Source organism: Spermophilus citellus (genome assembly GCF_964194105.1).
Source record: "Spermophilus citellus genome assembly, chromosome: 19".
NCBI classification, from domain to species: Eukaryota; Metazoa; Chordata; class Mammalia; order Rodentia; family Sciuridae; genus Spermophilus; species Spermophilus citellus.
In genome coordinates this window covers 13,640,519-13,657,092 of record NC_138201.1, presented here as the reverse complement: position 1 = coordinate 13,657,092, position 16,574 = coordinate 13,640,519, and positions in this window count along the sequence as shown.

Genomic DNA, 16,574 nt, shown 5'->3' with positions numbered 1-16,574 from the left:
TGTATATGGTGTGAGGATCAAACCAGTGTCTCACACATGCTAGGCAAGCACTCTGCCCCTGAGGTATAGCCCCAGTTCCTTTTCGCTCATTTTTATTGGTGCATTATAGTTGTACATGTTGATGAGCTTTGTTGTCATATATTCATACATGTACACAATAGAGTAATATAATTTTTCCAGTATCACTCCCCAGCACCTTCTTCCCTCCTTCCCTGACTGCCACCCCTTGGTCCCTTTCCTCCATCGCTCTTTGATTTTTAAATTAAAAAAAAAATTTTTAGTTGTTGATGGACCTTTATTTTATTTATTTATGTGTGTGTGGTGCTGAGAATCCAACCCAGTGCCTCACACATGCTAGGCAAGCATTTTACCACTGAGCCACAACCCCAGTCCCTCTTTCTTTGACTTTTTTTCTTTCTTTCTTTGATTTTTAAGAGATCCACCCTGACTTTTGTTTTCCTTTTCCCTCTCTAGCTTCCATTTATAACCTTATGAGTTGCCATCACTTAACATGATGGTGTCTGGTTTATCTTATTTTCCTGCAAATGCCATAATCTAACTTTTCTTTATGGCTGAATAAAACTCCATTACATCATTTTATGTATCCGTTCATCTGTTGATGGTCACCTAGACTGGTCTCACAGTTTTGCTCTTGTGAATTGTTCTGCTATAAACATGGGTATACATGAATTCCTGTAAGATTACTTTAATTCTTCATGGTGTGTACTGAGAAGTGGTATAGCTGGGTCATCTGGAGAGTCCATGCCTAGTCTTTTGAGGAGCCTCCATACTGATTTCCTTAGTGGTTGTACTAATTTATGGTCCTACCAACAGAATAAAAGTGTTCCTTTTATCCAGCTCCTCTTCAGCATTTACAATTATCTGTATTCTTGATGACTGCCATTTTGATTGGTCTGAGATGAAGTCTCATTGTAGTTTTGATTTGCATTTTTCTAATTGCTAATGATGTTGACCATTTTTTCATGTATTTGTTGGACATTTATATTTTTTCTTTTGAGAAGTGTCTGAATATTCTTATGCAAGTCAGGTGACTTCTTTGAGTCTTCATTTCATCACATATCAAATAGAGACAAAATAGTCATTTCACAGGGCTGGCCTCTTGAAGGAGCATAGGTACATAATTCATGTGGTTAATAGTTTTAAACTGAGTGCCAGCAATTTTACTCTCTTTAATGCTCATTATGAGTCTGAAATTGTGCCAGATTTGATAAATGTCATATCTCATTCTAACTACAAGATTTCCAAATATATACAGGTGAATAAATCAGAAACTCAAAGAGGCTAAGTAACTTGGCCAAGGTTACATAGAACTGTAAGCCCTTCCTAATCTAATAAGCAACAAAAATGTAATACAAAGATCTTTCTGATTCAAACATTTTTCTTTTTCTTCCAAACTATATTGTTTGATTCAGACCCAGGTCACAACTCTCCAAACAGCACATACAGGTTTATGTGACAACAAACTGGATTCTTATGCCATTGTAATTCACTGATTATGTTTGCTCAGCAAGAATCAAAAGCTGCCAGAGATGTTGAATGGAGCCTTTAAGGTAGCTGTATCCTGGGAAAAGAACTGAACCCTTCTGTAGCAGAAAAATAGGAAAGATTTTCTCCTTAAGGCATGGCTTCAAAGTATCCTTGTTCCTAGCTCTTTGTGTTCTGATTACATACATAGCCTTTGGTTTAACTGCCCTGGTTACCTGACCAATTTCTATCATTCTTTGTCCTCTAATATTAATTACATTTGAAAAATATAAATGGCGCATCTGCTGTGTTGGTCATAAGGTTGGGCTGCATTAATGTGTGTCCTTGGAGGATATTTACGATGCCCATAAGATTTCTGGAGATGGTAAAAGCATCCATAATAGAAAAGCATAGGATTCTATCACTGCAACTAAAGTTGTGACTACATTTATAGGTAGGAATTTGAGCAAGGAAAGCAATTTCTAAACTGGAATCTGAAGAATAAAGAGGGATTTGCCAAAGGGAAAGGGATGGGAGAGCATTCCAAGCAGAAGGGATAGTGTGTGTGTGTCTTTGATTCTTAAGCTCTGGCTTCTGGATCCCTATTCTTTGATTTTTCCTATCCTTACCATCTGAGTTTTGCCTTGACAGTGCCAGGGCTGGTTTTTAGCCTCCTGAAAGCCCAACATCAAACATGGAGGCCACCATGTTAAACAATAGGTCACTGGGCTTCTGTCCCCTGGAAGCCAATGATAACAAACCATTCTGCAGTGTTGTTCTAAAACAGAGATGGCAACAAAGCTTCATTTCCTGTGCCAATGTTAATTGTTTGTTGGTAGCAGCCTGGACATATCAAAAGGACACTAAGGACCACTGGAAAGCATCCCATAATTAATTAGTGATGCTTCCCTGGGTTTAGAACCAGAGTTCTGACGCATGAGTATTGGCATTATTGATTCCAAATAACCCCCCCTTTCCTTATCAAGCTTGAATGGAACTAGGAAACATGTCAAAGTAGGGTGTGAGAGATGATAATACCTTCTATCTCTTACTTGTAGCATTTCTAACCTCAGTATTAAAAATGTGGCTCTTGCCAATAAAAAGCTGGCTCAAGGTTCCTTGGGTCACCTTGGTAGTCCCTACATCTACAAAGCCCCATTAGGCTCCAGCTGCTGTTCTAACATATCTGTCAACAATAAACCACCTGCTATAAGGGTTGTCCCTTGTGGGAATGGCTGAGGAAAGGTGGGAATATTGTTAGTGATCACAGATTTGCTACTAGTCTGAATAGAATTGATTATATGACTCTTCCTTATAAATGTTTCTGCTCATCCTTTGAGGACCAAACCAAAGACAGTAATCTTTGTGTGAGGGCACTGCATTCTAATGATTTCTCTGCTTTTAGATTTTCATTATTCTTGTTGACTTGTGCTGACCAGCTAGTCCCTCCAATTAGTATCCTCATCCCAGCAGCATAAACAGCTACATTTGTTTTATTCTCTAACTCCGTATTCTGTCTGTGCTTTTGTTCATTTAGTCTTTCCAGTCTAAAACACTTGTCTCTTCCATTTCACCAGTTTAACTATTGCTGTTCAAATTCCAGATTAGCCTACACCCGCCCACCTTTGGAACCTCTACTGTATTAGTCAGCTTTTTCATCGCTGTGATAAAAACACCTAACAAGAACAATTTTAGGAAGAAATATTTATTTGGGGGCTCATGGTTTCCATCCATTCTTTAGGGCTCAAGGTGAGGTTGAATATCATGGTGAAAGAGTGTGTTGTAGAGTTGCAGGTCAGGAAATCATACCAGGAAGCAGAGAGAGAGAGCGAGAGAGAGCAAGAGAGTGCTCTGCTCAACAGGGACAAAATATATACTCCAAAGTTATTCTCCCAGGGACCCACTTCCTCCAGCCACACCTTACCAGCCTACAGTTATCACCAAGTTGATCCCTATTAATAAACTGAGTGGGTTAAACCTTTCACAACCCAATCATTTCATCTCTAAAGCTTCTTGCATTGTCTCACACATGAGTTTTTTGGGGACACCTAATCTATACCATAACATGTACCTGTCCATTCCACCTGGTCTCTCTCTCTCTCTCTCTCTCTCTCTCTCTCTCTCTCTCTCTCTCTCACCCCCCCTCCCTCTCCCTCTCCCTCTCCCTCTCTCTCATTGGCACCATCTTGATGCTTTTTATGGACTTGTATTTTCATTATCGAGTGCATATGGTTATATTTGTCGTAAATAAAATATGTGCTCTGGAAGATAGCTTCCTGAGGGCTGGGATTTGATCTCCTTTATATTCTAACAGGTATTGAAGCCAGGTTTTCATCACCTGAGATGTTGGATTTAACTTGAACATGGAGAAAAACCCACTACCACTCTCTTTTTACCGACACTTCTCACTGGTCTCTGTGCATGTAGATGGAAGTGAGTAAATCATTAATCAAAGACAGTGACATCTACCAGTTTTATATGTTTGTCCTTGAATTCTTTTATTTTATAGATATTAGGAGAAGAAAGCTCAGGATTTTAAAGCAGACATATTGAATTATTTCAGTGAAGGGAGAGGAGAACATTTATTTTTCTTTGGAATTTTTAGTAAAGAGCTTTTATTTTTATTTATCACAACAGGATTCCAAGCAACATCTAGCCTAATTATGTTAATTGAATTATTCAGATTGCTCACGAGTTAATATTGTCTCATCCCATGTTTCTAGCTCATTAACTAATAACCAAAAATCTGAGTAATTAAGGTATTTAGGAAATGAGTTTGTCAAATGGTGGGATAGAAAATACTCAACCCACAGCTCTCATTACCTTCCTGGGGAATAGTCACAAACTCCTGGCTTATTCCTAATTCACTGGGCCAATTTTCACCTTGTGGGTTCTTGAGGTCTTTTTACCTGTTGGCCATTATACCATTTGGAAACACATTGTTGTTGGAGTAATCATAAGAGGAATGCTGATGACCCTGAGGTCACACTTGCCCCAACAGGCTTAGATGCTTGCTTGTCTTCTCAAAGTTTGATAAAGACAAATGTCAGTATATCTTAGGTGTCCCAAGCCCTGTCGACCTTTGTGAGAGAATAAAGTTAAGTCCCGTTTTTTATACCAAATTTAATATTTAAACTCCCATTGAGTTTGTCAGGCTCCATATTTAGGAGATTTTATTATTCAGGTGTTTCTGATGTCCACAGAGAATGCTTGAACAGGTCCACCATGTTGACTAGCCTGGCTCTGAATCACTGACCTCTTTTTTTTATTTTTAAATTTTATGTTTTTAAACTGATATATAATTGTGCATATTGTGGGTCATAGTATGAAACTTTTATACTATATGTAATGATGAAATCAGAGTAATTAACATTTTCTTCTCTTTAAACATTAATTATTTCTTTGTGTGGGAAGCATCCAACTCCTCTCTTCTAATTCTTTTATTTAATTTTTTTTACTCCATCTACTATTATTTTTATTTATTTTTATGTGATGCTGAGGATAGAACCTGTGCCTCACATGTGCTAGGTAAACACTCTACCACTAAGCAACAGCCCCAACCCCTCTCTTATAATTCTTAATAAAATACATAATAGGTGATTATGGATTATAGTCATCTACTGTGCTAGAGAACAGTAGAACTTATTCCTCTTTTCTAAGTGTATTGTTATCCATCTTCCTTCTAGCCTTCTTCCCCATTAGCCTTCGTAGCCTCTACTGATGCTGTTCTACTCTACTTCTCTGAAATCAGCTTTTAGCTTCCATACATGTGTGAGAGCATATGGCATTTGTCTTTCTGTGCCTGGCTTATTTGATTTAACATGATGTCCTTTAGTTCTATCCACATGGCTACAAATGGCAGGATTTCATTCTTTTATTATGTCTGGGAATAATATTCTATTGTGTCTATATATATCACCTTCTTCTTATCTATTTATCTATCTGTGGCCTCCTCGGTTGATTTCATAGCTTGGCTATTGTGCATAATGCTACAGTAAACATGAGAGAGGATGTTGACTTACTGTCCTGCTCTTCTTCTGCTGTTTGCATTTTACTATCCTTCCCTTCACTAAGACCATGGAGGTTCCTTCTGTAACTATGACTGGGCCTGGGCACAGTATCTTTAGTTCACAATTGAGATAAATAATATAGAGCAACAAAAGCCTCTGAAAAATTGGAAGACAACTATAGTACAGGACCTGGAAATGGATAGCAGAAGCCTCAGGTCTCAAAGTCCACAGGCCAAAGCCTCCCACAGACTGAGTATTTGCCTTACAGAAGCATGGCAAGCAAAGATAAAAATATTTACTATCTGGCCCTTTGCAGAAAAGGTTTACCCATTATTATTTGATATGGCTACAATCTCAGGCAGATGCCCTGCTTCTTAGATCTGCAAAGCAGACTTGGTTTATCCTTCAAGACAGAATTATTTTGTTTTCTAATAAGAACTCTTTCAGTAAAATAATGAAATTCCAAATCACAATTTAGAGTGCAACTGAATTTTGGCTCATATCTGAAAGTTTATGGAATAACTGGCATTTGGCCTGGATAGATCTAGGGAGGCAAGTTATTCCATCAGAACTCATCTTCCTATCTTTACCTCTTAACCTGAGTTTTCTCTCAGGCACCCAAGTTCCCAGATTTATAGTTGCCCAACCATCCCAACTGAGTGAGGGCATCTTCTTCCTCTTATGTCCATGAGAAGCCCTGGCATGGGGGATGGGATTGTAGTTCAGCCCTTGCCTAGCATGTGTGAGACACACTGGGTTTGATCCTCAGCACCACATGAAAATAAAGTTATTGTGTCCATCTACAACTAAAAAAAAAAAAAAGAAAAAAAAAAAGAAAAAAAAAGCCCTTGCATTGAGCATAAAGGAGCATTATGTATTGTTTGACATTTTCTGACCAATAGGAGGTAAAATCTGATTATTGGCCTGGCCCAGATTCTAAGTCCTTCCCTGTACGTGGAGCTGAAGATAGCCCCACCTAAATTCTGTGGGATAATTTAGAAGGAGAAATGATTATCCAAAAGGAAATCATTGAATATTGGTTGGATGTTAATAAACATCTTCTACCCCTGGTCTATGGAGAATCTATAAGGAAACAAAATTAAGAAAGACAGAGAACTGAGCTGCCTGGTCCTTCTAAATCCTATCCTGGTAGTTCCTGTTCAGGTCTAGTGACTGGCTCAGCCATTATATGCCCATCTGAGGGAGGAGCAAGGATGCCATAGACTCAGATAGTGTCCAAAAAGAACAACTTAATGGCCTCTGGATGCATACATACCCTGACAACTGTGAACCCTGATAGAGGAACTATTCCTAGCTCAGAGCACTGGGTGTTGTGACATCACCCACAGAATTTCTCTAATAGACCTGATGGAATATCCAAGCTGTAATTTCCAGTGCTGATTCTATTAAGAATAGATAGTCAATGGTCAGGCAATCAGTTAAGGTCATGTTCATATGTAAAGACCACAACTTGAGGCTAACGTGTAGAAACATTAAATGGGTCCCTTCCAGAGCTTTTGCAAAAGTAAAGTTTTAACTGTGGGATCCTTCCAGCCAACTCCTTGGTCCCAGAGTGGTGGGAAAATGGAAAGTGGGGGTGAACCTAAACAGGAGTTACAGGAAAGATGAAAACTCAGACTAAAGGACACGGCCAAAGTGGGATACTTTTTCAATGACTGTTTAACATAGATTTGGACCAAAGACACTGGTACTTTTTCAATGCCTGTTTAACAGATTTTTTCACACCTCAAAACCACATAAGCCCTTAAGGTAGCACACCCAAATGGGTTTTTCCTGCTATCAGGTCCCCTCTTGTATCAGAGAAGTTCTTCTCTTCTTAGTTAAATAAATCCTACTCTGTTTACTCTTGCCTCCCATTATTGTCCTTGGATTTTATTCTTCAAATTTTCTAGGCAAGAACCCAGAAAGAAATTAGGAAGCAGGGATCTAGTCTCATTTCAGACTCTGGTTTCAATTCATCATAACAAACCAAATCATGCCTAAAACTTTACAAGATACAGTTGGGCTTCCCCCTCCCCACCCAAAATCAAACCCAAATTGTTAATTTAATAGCTTTGATTGGGGGGGTGGGGTGGGAAGGATCGTTGTTGACGCCAAACAGAAATCTGTCCACTTCAAAAAGTTTCTTCACCACCATTGTTACGTTCACTCAATCTGAAAATATTTCCAATGGAAAGAAAGCCACAACTTCCTGCCTTTTGCTTTTATTCACTTAAAGTGATTAAGTCCCAGTATGGGCCAGCCCTTTCCATACATAGAACCTGTTCATTTATAAGTGAGCCAGGGTTGCTTCATCTTTCTTCACTTACCCAAACCCTTTATTCATGGTGCAGCTACAGCTTTGTGGTTTTCTAAAGCTTCCCAGATGACTGTGTATACTGCTGATCTAGATAATCTTCCTGCTTAACAGTTCTGAATACTTCTCAGCCCTTTCTCTATTACAGAGTGAGCTACCAAATTCTCTGTTTCCGTTATGCAACTAGACTTCCCACACTGTTTTGCAACAGGTAAATTCTGTTCCCTGTGGACAGAGACTTTGTCTTATTACCTACCTACTATATCCTCAGCTCTTAGAAAAGTGCCATGCACAAGATAGATATTTTATAAATCTTAGCTGAGTGGGATGCTCTCAAATCATCCTCTCAGAGGTGCTCTAAGGCAGGCATTATTATGATCATTCTTCTCTCACCAGTTTGGAAATTAGGGCTCACAGACATTCAGCGTTACAAACAGAGTCAGTCTGATTTAAATTTAGAGCTTCTGACCCCTATACCGTCTTCCGTTCCTTAGCATCCTTCTGTCTCCTTCATGGAAAATACCAATGAAATGTTTTCTATTTTATTAGGCTGACTCATGAAATTATAGGTTAGAAATGGTCAAAAATGGGCACCTTCATATGCTTCAGTTTAATACAGTTGACCTCCTGTATCCAGTTTTTGCATTCATAGATTCCACTAGCCTTGTATCAAAAATATTCAGAAAAAGAATGTTGTCAGTACTGAATGTATATAGATTTTTCCTAAAAAATACAGTATAACATCTATTTGCATAACATTGACATTGTATCAAGTATTAATAGTCATCTAGGTTTTTAAGCATATGGAAGGATGTGCATAGGCTCTATGGAAAGACTAGGTCATTTTTTTTCTTATTTGTTCTTTTTAGTTATACATGACAGTAGAGTGTATTTTGACATATCATACATATATGGAGTATAACTTATTCTAATTAGGATTCCCTTCTTGTGGTTGTACACGATGTGGAGTTTCACTGGTTGTGTATTCTCATATACGAGCATCGGAAAGTTACGTCTGATTCATTCTACTGTCTTTCCTGTTACCATTCCCCCCTCTTCATTCCCCTTTGTCTAATCCAATGAACTTTTATTCTTCTAGGTCATTATTTTTGAGACAGGGTTTCCCTATACTAGGTTATTTTATAGAAGGAACTTGAGAATCTTTTGGATTTTGGCATTGGCAGGTGGAGAGGGGTGGGTCTCCTGGAACCAGTCCTCCACAGATACTGGAGGATGATTGTACTTTTGTTATACCTTCATTCAGGATATAAACTTTTATGAAAAAGGACTGTATCCCATAATGAAACAAAATGGATATTATTAACATTCTAGATTGGGGTTTTTCTCCATCAACTCATGGAATCATCGATTCTCCAACCTCCATGGAATCCTTTCATGGCCTGAGAAGTTAAAAGAACTAAATTGAAGCATCATTTAAATGACCACCTTACTGTGTGAGCTCACAAAAATCTATCATGTCTGCGGGCTTCCCTTTCCTGGCAAAATGGGAAGAATAATTCCTATGTTAACCAAGCTATTCTAAGATTTATAAAAGAATATCCATGAAGGACCTGTCTCACAAAATAAAAAGGAGCAGTCATATGATGATTTTATTGTGAATTTTTGCTGCCTGGAAGGGAAAGGCCAGGAGGCTCAATAAACACAGCATTAAAATATAAACACTTGAATGAACAACCTAGATATCTTTAACGATAATACATGAGCATCCGCTTTTTAATGTAAGGTCCCCTCTGGCGTGAATAGATTGTTACAGCCAGTTCATTTTCCATCTTTCCAGCAGATTAACTGCTTGTCTGAGCTCCTGAAATAGGAATGATGAGCCTCTGAGGAGATGAAGGGGCTCCCTGATTAACTCATCTGTTTTCCTATCTTGTAATGAGAAGTCACCACTGTGCCCGAGTGTTCTACTTCTCTGAAGGGCGGCTGTTCTCATTTTGTACATAGTATAAAGAGGGCACTTGGGCCAACAATTGAGAAATTTATGACCTGAGATTTGTAAAGAAGAAATGACATTGAGAGTGAAACCACTTAACAAATAATACAGGGTCTGGTGTGGTGGTGCATGCCTGTAATCTCAGCAACTTGGGAGGCTGAGGCAGGAGGATCGCAAGTTCAAGATCAGACTTGACAATGTAGGGAGACCCTGTCTAAAAAACAAACAAAAAAAGACTATGGATATAGCTCAGTGGTAAAGTGTCCCACATTCAATTACTCTGTACCAAAAAATTAAAAGTAATACATTAGTAATGTCATCTTCCTCTCTGTATATTTTGGGTGCTCCTTGGTACAATGTCAATAGTATATCTCAGTGGTTCTCAAAGTTGGGTTTCTGGACAGTTGACATCACCATCATTTAGTAACTTGCTAAAAATCAAAATTCTTGAAATGTACCCTAAACTTACTAAATCAGAAAGGTTGGATTTGTGGCCCCCCAAATCTGTGTTGGTGATATTAATATACGTTAAAATTGCAGAAATGCAGTATGTTTGCACTGAGCCAGTTGATGCCTCTTTAAGTAAGACAAGAAGAAAAATAGTAGTATAGAAGTATTTAGGGATGATCTCTCTTCATCAGGTATCAATAGGCTTCTTTGTTACTTGTGTTCAACTCTATCTGTGGGACTTTAAGTTATTATAAAATCTAGGTGGAGAAAATTGAGGGTGCCTGTGAGAATATAATGTAATACAAAGTTTTAAAACAGCATGTCACCATTTTAGTTGGAAGATATGTGTAGGGGTAAAATCAATGGAGGTATGACTAAGATATTCAAATGAACTGGTTCTTTTAGGAAGAGAGAGTATATCAACTCTAATGCGCCGTGTTGTTTGAGCTGTAAATCCAGGGTCACTTTTGATTCAGTTACCTTTTTTTCCATGTTCACATTGAATCCAATAGCAAATCCTCTCAATTCTGTCTCCAAAATATATAGATTCTCAACTCATTCACTTTTCCAAGTGTATGCCATCACTGCCCAGGTCAAAGGTAGTATCAGCTGTCCCTGGGGCTATGCTTTGCCTCCCAGTTTGTACCCAACCTTCCACTCTTGCCAATTTGAGTTAGTCATTCCCCAATTCAGATCTTTCCTATGCTTTTGTTTTTTGTTTTCTTTGGTATTTAGAACAAAATACAAAATACAAAAAAATAAAATCTGCATTCCTAACTGTGGCCTACAAAGCTTGGTTTGAGCTGGACACTAAGACCCAGTCTCATCTCTTACTGCCCCACCCCATTTCCCCAGCACCATCTGCTCCAACAACAATGGTTCTGTTTGTTGGCTGTTTAGTCACTGGAGCATTCCAGGCTCCTTGTCATCTGCAGACACTTGCCCATGCTGTTAAATCTGCCTGAGAGTTTCCTACTACTCTTTCATAGCCAGCTTCTCCTTCTGTATTTATTGGTGATCCTGTCTATAATGGGTTTCTCCAAATCCACCCAGTTCCCTATCTTGACTCTTTCTTTGCCTCATGCATAGCATTTATAACAGTTTGAAATTGTTGGTGTTTTTTGTTTTGCCTCACAAGCAAGTAAAGTACTGATAAACTGCCATCATGTATGCCTTACTCACAATTTCACATTTGCCCCTACATCTATGATATATACCTAGTAATTGCTTAATATCTTCTATACGATGAATGGATTTGAGCCCTTTTTATGATGCTTTGGACAGATAGATAATTTTTTTAGAATGTTGCACTTTGCATTCTATAATATAATGTACATAATTATAATTATACACACACATATGTTATGCTGCTGTAGTTGCTCTTCAAGAGACCTTTGAAAAAATATTGGATTATAATGAGACAGGGTATGAATATATGCAGTAGTATGCTTGCATGTGAGAGTAAATTATTGGAGCTTCTCTTCCTAATTCACTGACTTCATATTTATTAATAGCATGAAATCTGTATCTGTAATTGTGAGAGTATTTACACCATGTAAGATGTAAAAGCTAAAAATCAGATGTTTTTCATTCCACAGAGCTAGTCATTAAACATTTCTGAGCACATCACTGACAGCTGTGTTTCTTTGTCATGATTCCCAGAAAGAGATCCTTAAATGAAATTCTTTCAGTAGTACATTTTAAAAATTTTATTTTTTTATCAACATGTATTAGTTGTACATGTTAATAATGTGACAGTTCAATACATGAATTGATGAAATTCAAATTCAACATTCTTTACCAACCTTCACTCCTACCCTCTGGAGGTCTAACCTCTGGTAATCACAAATCTATACTCAAGTTAACATTTTTTTTTAGCTTCCATGTATAAGAAAGAACATGTGGTTCTTGTCTTTCTATTTCTGGATTATTCCACTTATCATAATATCCTCTGGTTCCTTCGGTTTTGCTGCAAATAACAGGATTTTATTCTTCTTTATGTCTGAATAATATTCTACTTCTTTATGATCAAATAATATTCCACAGTGTACAGGTACTGTATTTTCTTTCTTGAAGTGCTGGAAATTGAACACAAGGTCTTAAGAATAATAGGCAAGACGCCTCCACCACTGAACTACTTTATTTTCTTTATTCACACTCACCTACTTTTGGGCACCTAAGTTGATTCCATATCTCAGCTTTTGTGATTAGAGCTGAAGTAAAAATGGGCATGCATGTATCTCTCCTATGCTGATGGCAAAGAGATATCGCAGGGTTTTTTTTCTATTTTTTTTTTTTTTTGAGAATGTGTTTTAAGTAAGGGAAGCACAGGTGAGTGAGAAGGGGGACTGGTAAGGGAAAATCAAGCAAGTATATGGTGTCAGGCAAAGTCCCATGAAGTTTTACTTTGGCTCAGTTCCATGGAGTAGATTTGAAAACAGAGTTGTCTAGTTGGGGACCTTGGATGTGGTACTCTCTCTTGTGGACCATTCATTAAGGACTAACCCTTGGGGAGCAAATACTCTTCAGTCCCCTCTCTCTCTCTCTCTCTCTCTCTCTCTCTCTCTCTCTCTCTCTCTCTCTCTCTCTCTCGGCATGCAAAAATAATGCAGGTTCTTGCAGCCGGAGAAAAGGTCTCAAACAAAGAGACACAGATGCTAATGGTTGGGATTGAGAGCACACAACTATAGTCAAGGGGTGCTGGGCCCAGGCAGCCCTCTACAGTAGTGACCCTCAGTGTTTCACAGGCATGCATTCACCTAGGGATAATGCTGTTTGGAGAATAAGCAGGTCTAGGGCTGTGCCCAGCATTCTGCACATCAGAAAAGCTCCAGGTAATGCCACTCACTTTGCTCATGATGCGCACTTGGGGGAACTAAGAACAGCATGCTTTAAAGTACTTTTTACAGAAATACCCAGTTGTATTTGTCTTGTTTGAGTTTGTTCTCATGGAAACATGGTTTACACAAAGGTTTGGAATAGAATCGTTTTCCTGAGAGATGCTGGGCCTTGCCACTGACTTCCCCCCAAACATTTTATCAGTGTGGTCAAATATTTAGTGATAGCACTTTGGATTTGAAAGGTAGTGTTCAGATCCTCTAGTGCTTCACAGATGTAAATTAAGACCAGGAAAGTGCCTACTAATGTTATTTTAGCATGTCTTAACACTAATAGCCAAATCTGTCCAGAGACCCCCTCACCCAACCACCAAATGATTTTTCTCTCTGTATCCCCTTGGATTCATCTCTTCAAACATTTTACAAGACCTTGTTTACACATCACTATGCATGATTCATAGAGACCACAGAATTAGTTAGATTTTTTTAAAAATAAGACAGGTGTGACTCTTGCTCTCAGTGACTTCACAAACTGATCAGACACCCACGGTGTTTTTACTTTGTTAGTGCTGAATGGGTGACACAGCTCCAGTTTCTCATAAATGCTATTTGTCTTGTGCAGCCAACTTAAAGACATAAAGTGGCTGCAGAGAATACCAACTCGACCAAGAAATAAAGCAGAAAATTATTTTTAATCTTTGTCATTGGAGATGTGAAGGCATAAGCGATCTTTTCATGCTAACTATACTCTTTATTTTTATGTTCTTCAATGAATGCTAATAAGACACACCAGGGCAGACTGCCTTGGGCAGAAATAAATATTATGCACTTGCAGTAATTAATTTATGGCAAAATGTAGTCAGCAGAGAAAAGTGAATTTGTGAAATTTTGAGTGCTTGACAGCCTATTATTGAAGCAGAAATAAAATGCAGTCAGTAAATGTTATACTGCAGAAGCAAGTGTTTATAGTTATCACCAAAAGAAATATATTTAGTATTTGGGGGTACTTGGCTCTTCCACTCAATTCAGGGGTTACACATTCATTTTATTGAGGTATGAATATAGTATTTTCTAAACTGAGTAAAGGAGGAAATGAGTAAAAGATGACCTCATGAAAGTATTTTTCCAGAATGCCTTTGCTTTAACAGTATATAAATGAGTTCCTTGATATGTTGATCCTTACTTGGGTCTACACACAACCCCCAACTTGAATGTTTTTGTTCACATATGATCAAGGCAATAGCAATTCATAAAATATCATTTCATAAACATGGGAATGGGTTGGCAGGTAGGTATCATTGGCATGGTGATTTGAATATTTCCAGAATCTCCTGTCCCTGGGTGTGCCATCTGTTGTGGGCATTCTATTTGTCTTAGTTCCAGTTCTCAGAAGCAGAATCTGAGATGGAGAATCTTGTGCAGGTGTTCAAGAGCAAAGGAATGAAAGAAAAATTTGGGGAAAATAAATACAATTTTGGGATAAGACTAGCATAAGCTTGATCCCACAGCGAGCTGTGGAATATCAATCTCACTGCAGAACTTGGGGCTAGGGCTCCAATTTTTGTTTACCCCCAAGCCACTGAATCACAAGTGACTGGAGATGGTGGGAGATGTGGATCATTTCCCAAGTGAGGTGGCTCCATGCTGGCAGAGGGCAAGTCTCAGAAGGGGCCCCTGAAATCCGATATGCCATAGCCTCGGAAATGGGTACAACCAGCTCAGTAAAGGAAATCCAATCATGTGTCTACAGTGCTCAATTTTCAGTAAAGGGAACAAACATCCTAACCTATGTTCATCTAGGAAATGAGGAAAGGAGAATAAAATGAGCTGGTTCATGAATCAAGTGCTATGTTAAAATAGCAACAACAATGACTCATACTTCTAAACGTGTCTTATCTACAAAACCATTTGATTTCTGTTTATTACTGAACTCTTCCTTCTTCAGTAAGCTAAAAAAAAATCAATCCAACAATCACCCTATACTGCTCTGAGCAGGTTTTAGCATAAAGCACATCAATAGGAAGAAAGTCCATGGTAACTAAGTTCAGGGAAGTTGCCCAGGGAGGAATGAGCACTTGCATCAGAATACAGAATTGCTGAGAAAAACTAGTAAGTAGAGTGATCCTGGGTCAGGAGCTGGTCCCACTGAAATGAGCATGTCATTTACTTTCTCTGTGGAGGTCTTTTAAAGAAAACCAATTGACTCCTCCTGCATGTTTTTACAACTTAGCTGGGAAGGAACTAGAACATCTAAAGCTCTGGTTCCATGTGGAGTTATTAAAACTTCCATGTGTCCTCAGCCACAGCCACCCTGAAAAACCTGGGGATGGCGGGGATAGAAATCTCCTGCATGGAAACCTCAGTGGAAGGATTAATGACTCTTTCTGTCATTAAATATATATTTTTTTTCTTTTTCCTTTTAAAATCCCTGGAGTATCTTGCTTCTGTCAGCCTGTAGGTGCAGGACAGACAGACTTGGAATAAAGGCCCTTCTTCTCTTTTCTTCTAGGTACCTTTGAGGGAATACAGGACACTAGACTCTGCTTTTCATAGGTGGATCCATCCCTTCTTCCCTGCCTTTATTGTTAATCTCTCCTTTCTCTCCTCCTTGTTTTATTCCTTCTGTCTCCATTATATTTTAAAATTACCTTCCTAGCCACGTGTGGCAGTACATGCCTATAATCCCAGTGGCTCAGGAACTTCTGAAGCAGGAGTTTTAGAAGTTCAAGGCCAGCCTCAGCTACTTAGTGAGGCCCTAAGCAACCGAGCGTGACCTGTTATATAAAAAAAAAAGGAAGAAAGAAAAAGTGCTGATGATGTGGCTCAGTGGTAAATTGCCCCTGGGTTCAATACTGGGTACCAAAAAACAAGCAAACAAATAAAATTACCTCACTCCTTTTTCTTGCCTCCTCTCTGCCTTCCTTTTTTTCCCTCTATTCTTTCTTCCCCATTTCCCATCTATATCTCTTTCCCTTTTCCCCTCCTATTTTATATGTTTGATCCCCCCAGCCAACTTACCTCCTTCCTCAATCCTACTCTCCCTCCCTCTACTGCATTCCTCATCCCCCTTCCTTCTGTTCATTCTTTGCCTGCCTTGCTTTATATCTGTCCCCTCTCTTCTTCTCTCTCCTGTTATTTGGTTTCCAGAGCAATCTTAGTAGTTCCCAGGTAACCAGGAAACCTGTCACATTCTGACTGGTGCTCTGGCTCCAGTCTGACCCAGAGGTCCAGCACAAGGACAGGGTATGTTATATTGAATTGACAGATGGGACCCACAGAATGAATACATGCCTATGTTTGACAACTTAGGTGAGGACTTGGAGAATGGGAGAGGTGAGTAGATAATTCAGCAGGGCTCTGGCCTTCCTTACACAACTACTTAGCATAGTTTCAGCCCTCTTGGCTCCACTGGTTCAGATGAGCTGTTCTTCCAGGCTTCAGGGTCCTTTGTCATATCCCCTGTTTCTCAATTTATGGCATTCTTCATAGAGCTCAAATAGTGCTGATGTAAGTTTACCGTC